We start from the raw sequence: 12,946 nt of genomic DNA, 5'->3' as shown, positions 1-12,946 counted from the left end.
TCACATGATCTATTAACCGCGGGACCCCCTTCCCTGTTTTTAGGGAATTTAGGTGTTCGCGGAATCTTTCAAATAAACAGCGGATGGTTATTCCGATGTAGAAGCGTCCGCATCTACAAAAAATAATATAAACCACAAATTTGCTGCGGCAAGTAATAAGTGGAAAAACTTTATGTACTATCCCTGCAACAGAGATCACTTGCAATTGGGAATTAAAGCTGCAGAAGGAACAACTTCTGCAACTCCTATTCCCTTTTGGTCTCTGTTCAGACAGCCATGTGAGGCGTTTTTTTCTGTAATGACTGGTTACTACTTGATCGCGTATTGTAGGACACCTTCTAAACGCTATCACTGGTTTTGTATCTTTAAGTTGTTTTAGTGATTCATCCCTCACTAAGATACTCCAGTTTTTTCCTATGACCTGTTTTATTTTCTCGGCCATGGGGCTGAATTTAAAGGAGAAAGCAAAGGGTGGAGGGGGGTTTCGTTATGGTTTTTCCCTCCCTCAATTCAGTCTGATGTACTTTTGCCGCTTTTTGCATAGCTTGATTTAACAAATCTGAAGGATAGCCTCTATGTCTCAGCCTCTCGCGCAAATCCAGCGCCTGTTTTTCGTAGCTCAATGGGGTAGTATTAATACGCGCAAGTCGTCTGAATTAGCCATATGGCACCGATTTTTTCACTGTATTTGGGTGATAACTTGAGAAGTGGAGGAGGGAGTTGGCGGCGGTCGGCTTCCGAAATCCCTCCGTCACCAACTCCCCCTCCACTACAGACACCACTACATCCAGAAACTCAATTCGATTTCCCCCAAACTGGTAAGTAAAGCGCATATTCATATCATTCTGTACGTTCAAATATTCCATAAAATCCTGAAACTGTGCCTCGTCGCTGGACCATATAATGAAAATATCGTCCACGAATCTGTAATAGGCATGTATATGTTTCAAAAATGGATTCGAAACAGAATACACAAAGCGATATTCGAAACGGGCCAGGTACAGATTGGCAAACGTACATGCCACAGGGGTACCCATCGCGGTACCGATCATTTGTTTATACCATGAATCCCCAAACATGAAGGCCTTGTTGGTGAGAATTAATTTCAGGCCCTCTGTGATGAACATCTTGAAGTCCTCACTTCTATCTGAATTTTGTAGGACTTCCATCACTGCTGCAATGCCCCCATCTTGAGGGATCCGGGTATAGAGACTCTCTACATCAAGGGACACCAGTCGAAACTCCTCCCGCCACTGAAAGTCAGTCAGTGACCGGAGGAGTTCCGACGTGTCCCTCAGATGTGAGGGTATCATGGTAACAATAGGTCTCAAAAGCCAATCTATATACCTGGACAACGGTTCAGTCACTGACCCAGTCCCGGAAACAATAGGTTTCCCTGGGGGCTGGGTCAGTGACTTTTCATTATATGGTCCAGCAACGAGGCACAGTTTCAGGATTTTGTGGAACATTTGAACGTACAGAATGATATGAATATGCGCTTTACTTACCAGTTTGGGGGAAATCGAATTAAGTTTCTGGATGTAGTGGTGTCTGTAGTGGAGGGGGAGTTGGTGACGGAGGGATTTCGGAAGCCGACCACCGCCAACTCCCTCCTCCACTTCTCAAGTTATCACCCAAATACAGTGAAAAAATCGGTGCCATATGGCTTATTCAGACGACTTGCGCGTATTAATACTACCCCATTGAGCTACGAAAAACAGGCGCTGGATTTGCGCGAGAGGCTGAGACATAGAGGCTATCCTTCAGATTTGTTAAATCAAGCTATGCAAAAAGCGGCAAAATCGGTGAGTGCCGCTCGTTTTGTTTCTCTCCTTTGAAGATTATTTTGCATACGCACTGCTGCTACTGGCTGAGCACCACCGCAAGGCATTACTCCTTGGTATTTATTTCCCAAAGAACATAGGTTTGGTGTAGTGCCACTGATTTACCTTTTCTACAGTTTCACAGAGGTCATACATTATTTAATGCTGGAGAACCCATGTATGGCAATAAAACAACAAAATATGGCATTTCTGCCATAAGGGAGCCTTGTAAAAGAGAGATATTAAAAGTTTTGAAAGTCCTGGTTCTCTTACAAAAAAATGTGTTTTAACAAAAAGTGTAAGGGAATACTTGAAAATAGACACAATTTCTTATAACAGTTTTAACACGAGATCCTGTATTTGTCTTTAAAATGTATATAATGGATCAAAAAGTGGGGAGAGCATGTGGGCGGGCGCACACAGGTGACGCACGCACCTCCCTTCCGGCCTTTGAGCTCCCAGCCCGATGTGAAGCTATGCCTGAGTGAAGCCGCTCCTGCCGCTGTTCTATCCTCCCCTCTCACCTGCCACTCTGACATGCCGATACACCGCTGACCTGCCGCTTATTCTACCACCTGGCTGCCCTGTTCTTTTGCAGGATACAGCAAGCTGAAGCGGAGTTAATAGCAAGGCTGAGACAGGAGGAGAACTGAACCGACTCGGCGGTGTGTGAGAGTCTTCACCCCTCGCCCCCCCCCTTCTGTGATGACAAGATGAGAAGCATTGATGCCTCTTTTTTTCATCTGGAAAATTGTGATTCAATAAGTTAAGACAACAGTGGAGAGAGGGCACAGGCTGAGGGGTGTTGGAAGGGTGCCACGAGAGCTGGTTCCTTAAAGTATATAAGTGGGATCTGGGTGGCGCCCCCCCCCCCTGAAAACCTGCACAAAGCTCAGAATATGACAGAGAAGGAGAAATGTTGCTAATTGTGGAAAAGGAGAGCGCTGTGGTTTAAGCTGGGAGGCTGTATTTGCCCGACCTATTCACCTTTTATTAACCTGGGGGGGTGGGCTAGATGTGGCCCCCCTGAAAGGGGACTGTGGTTTGTGGCTTATTGCACAGCTTTAATATCAATGCCCGCGAATGCTTGCCTTGGAAAATTGGACGCTATTGGTCACCTATAAAAAAAGTCCCGCTAGTCTTTAAACAACTGGACAAAACTGAGATAATTAAGAGGTATGTGAGGTTGTAACAGAACGGGAGCCCCATTACTGGTTCTACACTGCTTAACAGGAAATGGCTTGAAGAACTGATGGTATGAACTAACTCAATTAACTCAGCTAACTTATTAAGCGACTGCTACTGACTTTATGTTATTAACTGTCTGAGCTGCGTGTCCTATAATTACGAAAGTTCTTCAATCAAATTTACCGTACTAACGTACTAAAGTAGAGATGGTCTATTAGTGGACGTACGGATGCATGAACTAGTGGAACCAGCTGATAATCTATATGAATACTTGATTAACGTACTGTTGTTTTTGGCCTGTATGTTGATTTTCCCTCTCTGACGGTTTATTTGCTAGAATATTGTAGGGGTTGTTAAGGAGAGGTGGGCAGAGGAATGGGGAAAAGGGGGTTTGTGGATAGCAGGGAAATTTTTAGAGATGGCTAGACAGGGGGTAGGAAAAAATGGCAAGGGGCAAGCAGAGTTAAATACCTCAATCTCCCCAATGCTAAAAAAAAAAAAAAACAGAAAGATTCAAGCAATTACTCTTGACAAATATGCACGGACAGATTAGTCATAAAAAAAAAGAGGACGTGTTTCTAGGTCAAGAGGGTGACTCTATTTTAGAGGAAAACTCTGGCCTGAAAGTATCCGAGGTTAGTTTTCAGTCTGGGGAGAGAGGCAGTAAACAGCTAAAGGAGTTGGAGGAAAACGTTTTTGCAAAAGAGGAGCAGGTTCCCAGCCTGCAAGATATATTCCAAGAAATAAAAAAAATGCAGTTTTCGCAATACAGGACCTCTCTCTCCAGACTGGAAATATTAGGGAGTCGGTGGGGCTCCTCAGAGCGGATATACAAAAATATAAAGTAAGGTTGATAAAAATAGAGAAAAGAGCATCTGACTCTGAGGACCTCTTGCAGATAATGATTAAAGAAAACAATTCCTTAAAGGAAGAAAATAGGGAATGGAAAAATAGACTAATGGATTTAGAAAATAGGTCCAGAAGGTCTAATCTGAGATGTCTCGGAATCCCAGAGGGCGTGGAGGGACAAGACCCCTGCGCTTTTATACAAACTTGGTTGATGGAACAACTGGGCCAGGACATCTCGGATTATAAAAATTTTGTGGAACGGGCCTACAGACTCCCGTCAAAGTTGCTCCCACCCGGAATGAGACCGAGACCTATAATTTTTAATTTACTATCAGTTAGGGATAAGGGAGGAGATATTGTGCAGGTCAAGGAGGAAAGGGAAGCTAGAATATTTGGGTGCAACAGTAATGTTATTTCCTGATTATGCAAAAGAAATGGTAAAGGAAAGAAGTCAGTTTATTGATGTGAAAAAGAATTTGCGTCTAAATAATGTGAAATACTCGATGATGTTTCCGGCTAAATTGAGAATTGAATGGGAAAGTAAAAATTGGGTTTTTGATACAGCGGAAGCGGTTGAAGTATGGATCAAAGAAAAGATAAGGAGTTGAGGGGTATTTGGGCTGGGGGTTGGCTGGGAGGGGGAAATGCTAAGATAGAGAACCAGGACTGAAGTTAGCCTGGCTCATTCAGAAGGGAGTGGGGGTGGGTAGGGTAGGGACTTCACTGTGCTGCTTGTTCTCGTTGTGCTTTTTTTTTTTCCCTCTCTGCCTTTCTCTCTCCCCTCCCCATCGGGGGTCCTCCAACTATACTTTGGAAATGGGTAGATATACAAATAGGTTTCTATGAGAATCATCTCTTGGAATATCAGGGGCCTGAGTAAAGAGAGTGGCGGTTTTTGACGCAATACATAGTTTGTCTACAAGAGACACATTTGATAGGTGAAACGATAAATGGGTTGTCTAGACCATGGATACAGCACTCCTTTCACTCAGTTTATTCATCATATGCCAGAGGCGTGAGTGTATTAATACACCGCGATATAGCAATATTAAAATAGGGAAAACAGCTATAGACGGGGAGGGTTGATATGTCTTGATCGACTGCTTATTGGAAGGAAGACCATGGATAATAGCAAATGTTTATATACCGCCATCTTTTAAAATAGATGTCCTATTAAAAATTCACAATAAGGTAGGGGATAAACCACTTTTAAATATGGGTGATTTTAACAATGTTATGGATAGTAAAATAGATAGATGTAGAGTAGGTAATGCTCAAATTTTCTGCACGGGATCTAAACAAAAAAATATTACAGAGGAAATGGGTTGGATTGATATTTGGCGGGTAATGCACCCTAAATTAAAAAAATATTCATGTTTTTCAAAGGCCCATAGGAGCTTATCACAAATTGATTTAGTTTTCACCAATAATAAAGGCTTGTTTGATATTGAACAGGTTAAATATGGACAGCGTGGGATTTTGGCTCATAATCCAATTATTATAAGTATAAAAACAAAAATAAATAAATAAGAGGGATGCACATAAATATAGGGTGGATAAATATAATGGGGATACACGATAGGATTTTAAAAGAGATAATGGAGTTTTTTGACATGAATGAAGGTTCAGCGGTAACTAATATAGTATGGGAGACCGCAAAGGCTTATATTAGAGGGATTTTTATAAAATACACAGTAATATATAAGAAAGGGATAAGGAAAAAAATAATGGACTTGGAACAAGAGGCGGGAAAAAAGTATATTGAAAACCCCATAGATAAAAATTATGAAGATTGGATAGAGAAAGTTTCCAAATTGGAAGATGAGCGATTCTTATTGGCAGAACAACAAAAAGAAAACTATGTGAGGGACAATTATATCTACGCTCATATATCGGGCAAAAATCTAGTGGCCCTGGTAGCGACCCAGATTTAAAAAAAAACTATTATATCCACTGTTTAGTAGATAAATCAGGACATAAAATTATTGAACAAGCGGCCAAATTAAAACTGCTCAAAGAATATTTTGAGGATATACAGTACAGACCAAAAGTTTGGACACGCCTTCTCATTCAAAGAGTTTTCTTTATTTTCATGACTATGAAAATTGTAGATTCACACTGAAGGCATCAAAACTATGAATTAACACATTTGGAATTATATACATAACAAACAAGTGTGAAACAACTGAAAATATGTCATATTCTAGGTTCTTCAAAGTAGCCACCTTTTGCTTTGATTATTGCTTTGCACACTCTTGGCATTCTCTTGATGAGCTTCAAGAGGTAGTTCCCTGAAATGGTTTTCACTTCACAGGTGTGCCCTGTCAGGTTTAATAAGTGGGATTTCTTGCCTTATAAATGGGGTTGGGACCATCAGTTGCGTTGAGGAGAAGTCAGGTGGATACACAGCTGATAGTCCTACTGAATAGACTGTTAGAATTTGTATTATGGCAAGAAAAAAGCAGCTAAGTAAAGAAAAACGAGTGGTCATCATTACTTTAAGAAATGAAGGTCAGTCAGTCAGCCGAAAAATTGGGAAAACTTTGAAAGTAAGGGCTATTTGACCATGAAGGAGAGTGATGGGGTGCTGCGCCAGATGACCTGGGCTCCACAGTCACCGGACCTGAACCCAATCGAGATGGTTTGGGGTGAGCTGTACCGCAGAGTGAAGGCAAAAGGGCCAACAAGTGCTAAGCATCTCTGGGAACTCCTTCAAGACTGTTGGAAGACCATTTCAGGGGACTACCTCTTGAAGCTCTTCAAGAGAATGCCAAGAGTGTGCAAAGCAGTAATCAAAGCAAAAGGTGGCTACTTTGAAGAACCTAGAATATTACATATTTTCAGTTGTTTCCCACTTGTTTGTTATGTATATAATTCCACATGTGTTAATTCATAGTTTTGATGCCTTCATAGTCATGAAAATAAAGAAAACTCTTTGAATGAGAAGGTGTGTCCAAACTTTTGGTCTGTACTGTATATAGTAGCAAGACAAATAAGAACTTGGCGCAGATACAACAGTTTCTGGAGGAAATTACTATCTCTATGTTAACAATAGATCAACGTGAAACTCTGGAAGCCCCTTTAAATGTTTTGGAAGTGGATAAAATACTATCTAGGATTACAGAGAAAAAGACCCCAGGAATAGACGGCATTCCGTTCGAAGTTTATGTCCAATATAAAGAAATACTAATTCCGAAACTATTGATAATGTGGGATGACTCGAGGAAGGCAGGAAAACTGCCAGACTCATTGAGAGAAGCCCTAATTACACTGATTTTAAAACCGGGAAAAGATCCAACCCTTCCGGACTCATATAGCCCCATTTCATTAATCAATACTGACAACAAAATATTGGCTAGGATTCTGGCAGCTAGACTCAGAAGCGTGGTCTCATGGCTTGTTCATGAGGATCAGACAGGATTTATGTCAGGTAAAACTACAACTGATAATATTATGAGATACTTTGTGAACACCCAGCTTGAACCCACAAATTGTGGTGAACGACTGATTGTTACCATAGACGCCTCAAAGGTGTTTGACACTATAGAATGACCCTTCCTGATTACAACATTGAAGAAGATGGGATTTTGCGATAATTTTATATCATGGGTAAAACTGTTATATGCTGAAATCTCAGCAAAAGTGATATTAAATAGGGAATACTCCGACAACATATATATTCGCAGGGGGGTTAGACAGGGTTGTCCCCTTTCCCCTCTGCTTTTTGCTATAGCTATGGAGCCGTTAGCTGATATGATCAGGCAAGATGAAGAAATTGTGGGGTTCAGGTTCGGTGAGCACAAGGAAAAAATTGCTTTATATGCAGATGACATTATGTTGTTTGTAGGTTCACATAGATCACTCACGAAGATTTTCCAGGTATTTGACCAGTATGGTAAATATGCTCGGCTCATAAATTGGTCTAAATCGGCCTGTGTCACGATTGATCCTTTGAACAATTTTATACCAGGAGCACTGGAAATCAAGAAGATTAATGAACCCGTCAAATATCTGGGCATTCAAATAACCCCATATCCCAAGGATTATGTTCAGTTGAATGTGGTCCCCAAAATACAGGAAATTAGGAAGAAAATAGATGCATGGAAAAGACTATATGTCTCGATGGCAGGTCGTATCTCCTTGGTAAAAATGTGTCTACTACCCTCCCTGAACTATATACTGTGGAAGTCACCGGTAATAATCTAAAAAAAAACATTTAAAATAATAGCTAGCCTCTTAATGGATTTGATATGGTGAGGGAAAAAAACAAGGATAAAAGCACCAATATTGTGTATTCATGAGAGGGAGGGCGGATTATCAGTCCTAGACTTGGGACGTTATTTTATTTCCGGCCATATAAAAAACATGTTACGTGGAGTAATACGCAAAGATATAAGTCCATGATTGCAGGGATAAATGATAGGTTAGATAACTGTACTATCTTCCAATGAATACAAGCGGGTATTTTGGCACAACAGGGAAGCAGTAAGATACCGCTATTTGAGCTGATGGACAGGGTTTGGAAGGCAGCCAGAGCACTGTGGACCCACGTTGGACTACATGTTGACACCATATTGTGGGGAAATACCCACCTTACAGAATTAAAGTTAATTGAACAGAAAATTTGGTGGAAACATGCTGTTTATAAGCTGGGCCAGTTATGAAGACAGGGGGACATAATATTATATGAAGATCTTAAAAAGGAGAATGGACTGGGCAATATAGAACTGAGGTTCTTTTATCTACAATTAAAACATGCACTGCGAACGTCGCTTGGAAAAGGTACACAAATTGTTACCCTTCCGCAGTCGCTAGTTAATATCTCCAAACTAACAGTAGGAGGGAAATTAGTTTCTAAAATATATGAATGTCTGTGTTAAGGAAATTATCCAGCTTTTCTGAAAGTGGATATAAAATTCATAAGATGTTTTTATTTTCTCTGTATACGTGATACAATGTGGTGACATTTGGAAAAGAACAAGCATAAGCTAAAAAACCTATAAGAGTGAACTGTGTGTGTTAAGATAAGATAAGGTTTGTACGTACTACTAACCAAAATCTGCATCTCTTGCTAAAACACCTAAACTCATTATTCAACACATTTTTGCTAAAGTGAAACTGGTAAAATACTAACCAATCAATAGATGGATTCAAAAGCCATTATTGAAATGTCTGTAAACCAATCATGTTTTACTTTGAGGGGTTACACCCTTTGAACTGTGTATAAATAAAGGGTCCAGGAGACTTTCATGTTGGGATCCTGACAAGGTTTTGAACTATACTCAGACTTCTGTCATTTTCCTCCGTCGACGTCATTCACCTGAACATGCCAATAACTTAATGCATAAATGGCAAGATGTTATAAACCCCCAGCGAGAAGAGTTTGGGGAATTGACCATACAGAAAAAAAATAGGGTTTCAAAGAACTTTTCCCATAGGATTGCCCAATTTAATATACTATACCATCTTTACTACTCCCCTAAGATATTAATGAAGTGTTATAAACCTAAAGTTTTTAGATGTTTAAAATGGGGGGAGGTAGGGGTGGATGATGTTCATATACTCTGGACATGTATAAAGATTCAAGAGTTCTGGGGAAAGGTCAATAATAGAATAGAGCAATACCATTAGTTCAAGGTCTTCAGGCAATTTGAGATATGCATACTGGGGGTGATGAATAAAATGGACACCCCCCAACATCGAGAAATAGCATCCAAACTCCTTTTTCAAGCTTTTTCAAGCTAGGAAATGTATTATTGGACATTGAGGAGGCAGTGCTGTTCCCACGGTCAGGGAATGGGAGAAGCTTACTAGAACCTCACTTGACAGAGAGGAATTCCATCTGGCAAATATTAAGAAAAAACATAGATTTGCTAGAACATGACAGAAATGGTTAATATAGTTAATATAGTCCTTAACCACTACACATCCAGGCCATTTGCCCCTTTTCTGACCAGGACTAATTTTGCAAATCTGACATATCTCACTTTATGAGGTAATAGCTTTGGAACACTTTTACTTATCCAAGCCATTCAGAGATTGTTTTCTCGTGACACATTGTACTTCATGATAGTCATAAATTTGAGTCAATATATTTCACCTTTATTTATGAAAAATCCAAAATTTACCAAAAATTTTGAAAAATTTGCAATTTTCTAAATTTCAATTTCTCTGCTTTTAAAACAGAAAGTGATACCTCATAAAATATTTATTACTTAACATTCCCCATATGTCTACTTTATGTTGGCATCATTTTGGAAATGTCATTTTATTTTTTTAGGACGTTAGAAGGCTTAGAAGTTTCTTAAATTTTTTAAGAAAATTGCCAAAACCCACTTTTTAAGGACCAGTTCAGATCTGAAGTCACTTTGTGGGGCTTGCATAGTGGATACCCCCATAAATGACCCCATTGTAGAAACCCCGCAAGTTACTTAAAACCGATTTTACAAACTTTGCTAACCCTTTAGGTGTTCCACAAGAATTAAAGGAAAATGGAGAACAAATTTTAACATTTCACTTTTTTGGCAGATTTTTCATTTTAATCCAATTTCCATCGATGGTTAACCACCTCTCGTCCGCCCATAGGATATAAACATCCGGGAGGTGGTTCTCTATTTCTGAACGGACGTTCCAGAACGTCCGTTCAGAAAGTGCAGCTGCACAGAGAGAAGGCAGGGACAGTGCCCAGGTGTCCCTGCCTTCTGGATCGCTGCATACACAGCTATGCGCTTCCTGTTCCGGCATGGCGGTCATGTGACCGCCGTGACCGGAGAGTGCAGGGGCTGTGTGAGGTCTTTCACTGACCTCGATCAGCCCTGCACTGAGGCTGTACAGCGCAGAATTATGCTGTACAGCCTCTCTGGGGGGGTGTATTTCTCCTGTAACTAGGGCTACTATATCAGCCCCAGTTACAGGAGAAATCAACAGTGAAAAAAAAAAAGAAAAAGTGAAGTAAATGTCCCCCAGAGGTCTTGTATGACCTTATGGGGGACGAAAAGTGTAAAATAAAAATAAAAAAAATAAAGGGTTGAAAAAATAAAATAGAAAAAGGTTTCACATGTAAAAAAAAATATTCCCCAAGTAAGAAATACATTTAAAAAACCACCCTTTTGGGGCAAAATACTAAGTTTTACAGCCCTTGTTGCATTGCACAGTGTGAAATACAAGCGTTAGATACTGCTGTCATATTCGGTTATTTTAAAAAAACACCCTTTTTGGGAAAAATACAACATTTTACAGCCCTTGTTGCATCTAACAGTGTGAAATACAAGCGTTAGATACTGCTGTCATATTTTGTTATTAAAAAAACACCCATTTTGGACAAAATACAAAATTTGCAGCCTTTGCTGCATCTCTCAGTGTGAAATACAAGCGTTAGATACTGCTGTCATATTCGGTTATTAAAAAAACAGCCTTTTTGGTCAAAATACTAAATTTTACAGCCCTTGTTGCATCTTTCAGTGTGAAATACAAACATTAGGGTACTTTCACACTTGCAGCAGGACGGATCCGACAGGCTGTTCACCCTGTCGGATCCGTCCTTCCACTATTTCGCCGTGCCGCCGTGTCAGTGTGAGATACAAGCTTGAAATACTGCAATAATATTTAAAAAAAAGGGTTGAAAGGATAAAATAGAAAAAGGTTTCACATGTAAAAAAAAATATTCCCCAAGTAAGAAATACATTAAAAAAACCACCCTTTTGGGGCAAAATACTAAGTTTTACAGCCCTTGTTGCATTGCACAGTGTGAAATACAAGCGTTAGATACTGCTGTCATATTCGGTTATTTAAAAAAAAACACCCTTTTTGGGCAAAATAATACATTTTACAGCCCTTGTTGCATTATCCAGTGTGAAATACAAGCATTAGATACTGCTGTCTTATTCTGTTATTAAAAAAAACACCCATTTAGGGCAAAATAATCAATTTTACAACCATTGTTGCATCTTTCAGTGTGAGATACACGCGTTAGATACTGTTGTTCTATTCTGTTATTTTAAAAAAACACCCATTTTGGGCAAAATTCTAAATTTGCAGCCTTTGCTGCTTTCGTGAGTGTGAGATAAAAGCTTGAAATACTGCAATAATATTCTGGGTTTTAAAAAAAACACCCTTTTTGGGCCAAATACAAAATTTTACAGCCCTTAAATTTGCGGCCTTGGCTGCATCTGTCAGTGTGAAATACACGCGTTAGATACGGTTGTTCCATTCTGTTATTAAAAAAATATATATATATTTTGGGCAAAATACTAAATTTGCAGCATTTGCTGCATCTGTCAGTGTGAGATACAAGCTTGAAATATTGCAATAATATTCTGGGTTTAAAAAAACACCCTTTTTGGGCAAAATAATAAATTTTACAGCCCTTGTTGCATCTTTCAGTGTGAAATACAAGTGTTAGATACTGCTGTCAAATTCTGTTATTAAAAAACACTCTTTTTGGGCAAAAGAATACATTTTACAGCCCTTGTTGCATTCTTCAGTGTGAAATACACGCGTTACATACTGTTGTTCTATTCTGTTACAAAAAAAACACGCATTTTGGGCAAAATACTAAATTTGCAGACTTTGCTGCATTTTTCAGTGTGAAATACAAGCGTTAGATACTGCTGTCATATTCTGTTATTAAAAAAAACACCCTTTCTGGGCAAAATACTAAATTTTACAGCCCTTGTTGCATCTTTCAGTGTAAAATACAAGCGTTAGATACTGCTGTCATATTCTGTTATTAAAAAAACACCCTTTTTGGGCAAAATACTAAATTGTACAGCCCTTGTTGCATCTCTCAGTGTGAAATACAAGCGTTAGATACTGCTGTCATATTCGGTTATTAAAAAAACAGCCTTTTTGGTCAAAATACTAAATTTTACAGCCCTTGTTGCATCTTTCAGTGTGAAATACAAACATTAGGGTACTTTCACACTTGCAGCAGGACGGATCCGACAGGCTGTTCACCCTGTCGGATCCGTCCTTCCACTATTTCGCCGTGCCGCCGGACCGCCGCTTCGTCCCCATTGACTATAATGGGGACGGGGCGGAGCTCCGGTGCAGTACGGCAGTTCGCGGTGAGAGGCTGCCAGACTAAA

Source organism: Bufo bufo, chromosome 1 (genome assembly GCF_905171765.1).
Source record: "Bufo bufo chromosome 1, aBufBuf1.1, whole genome shotgun sequence".
Taxonomy (NCBI): Eukaryota; Metazoa; Chordata; class Amphibia; order Anura; family Bufonidae; genus Bufo; species Bufo bufo.
This window is presented reverse-complemented; position numbering follows the sequence as displayed.